The following is a 1,408-nucleotide window of genomic DNA, read 5'->3' as shown; positions in this document are numbered from 1 at the left end:
AATTTTATTTTATGGGAACTAATGCTGAGCATATATGTAGAGAGAGGGACCTGAAAATTACAAGCAGGTAAATAATAGTTAAACCCAGACAAAAGGGGAAGAGGAGAGGACGGCCAAGGGCAGAGCCTTGGGGAGCACCAGAACTTAGCCTACATAAATGAGGCTCAGGAATGGGGAGAGCTACCTATCCAGTCTCACAGGCCCCCGGGCTGCCATTCTACACACAGAAGACCCTGAAGCTTTGGTCTAACTTCTTAAAGCATCATTTAAAATCATCTACTTTAATACACAGGAAACACACAAGGCATAAAAGAATAATGTCCAAGTACCAAAGTTGGTAGCCTGAGAGGAATCAGAAAACAGGACTTTCCTCGGTGCCCTTGGGGAAGAATTCATCACAGAGCTAGCTCTTCATCGAAGCGAAATGCTGATTCTCCTTGTCATGGTCCTGGTTTTGCTCCCACGTTCCTCCTCCAGTTTTTAGAAACCTTCCAGTTCCGAGAATGACTGCATCCTTTAGGTCCTTAACATTTTCACTTAGGGCCGAAGGCCGCTTACCCTGTCGCAGTGACAAGGTCCCAGAGGAGTTGTTATCCTGCAGGATGGTGAGCGGGGACCTCCCTAGAACCTTGCTTCTTGCTTTCTGTCTACTGCACTTAGAACCTGAGGCCTGGGGTGTCTCTGGGTCTCTGGAGGGCTTGTCTGAGTTCTGGCCGGCAACTATGGTTTCTGTGGATTGTTTTTGCTTCCTCCTTGGTAAATGCCTGTTTGGAATCGAGTTCAGGCTGGCCCCAAGGCAGCAACTGGTCCTCGAGGGATAACTGAGGATCCAGAGGCAGGTCCAGTTCAGAAGATAAAGGAGTTTCCTGGGGCAGAACAAGCTCTGGGTAGGAAATCGATTTGGACGCTTCAGTCTCAAGTACTTCGCTCAGCTTTCACCAGGGGGCACTGAGGGTCTGTACCACTGATCTTCATGGGTGTCCGTGCAATGCCAAGGGTCGGAGAGCAGGGATCTGGGTCTCGTGCCTGTTTAAGACTGTTCAGCTGTTCTGCTGGTAGGCTTGGCTGTGGAGAACTCCCCACCTGAATAGGAGTGCGCTGAGTGCCAGCAGTAGGTGAACGAGGGTCTGCTACTCGAGTCACATGCTTGCTGTGTGGCAGAGGAGTGCCTGAGATGCTCTGAGTAGAACCCATGTCCACTAGGGCTGGGGACGGGGCACGTCGGGCCCCAGCTTGACCTCTGGACGAACAGCAGCTCGAGAAACAACTCCCTTAGTTAGGGATTTTATTGCTAATCCGAAAGACCATGAACTAAAAGCAGGTTGGGGAAGAAGGGGTTTATTTGGCTTTAGACTTCCAGATAATAGTCCATCACTGAAGGAAGTCCAGACAGAAACTCAGCTAGGGA

The 1,408-nt window shown here is 50.0% G+C and overlaps 1 pseudogene across 1 annotated transcript; it reads right to left on the bottom strand.

The window, feature by feature from the left end:
• Positions 1 to 403: 403 nt before the first annotated feature.
• On the bottom strand, positions 404 to 1,194 carry LOC308440043 (cell division cycle-associated protein 3-like; annotated as a pseudogene). Its single transcript has one exon. The product of its transcript is annotated as a cell division cycle-associated protein 3-like (transcript).
• Positions 1,195 to 1,408: the final 214 nt, after the last annotated feature.

Source organism: Micromys minutus (genome assembly GCF_963924665.1).
Source record: "Micromys minutus genome assembly, chromosome: 30".
NCBI classification, from domain to species: domain Eukaryota; kingdom Metazoa; phylum Chordata; class Mammalia; order Rodentia; family Muridae; genus Micromys; species Micromys minutus.
This window is presented reverse-complemented; position numbering and strand designations above follow the sequence as displayed.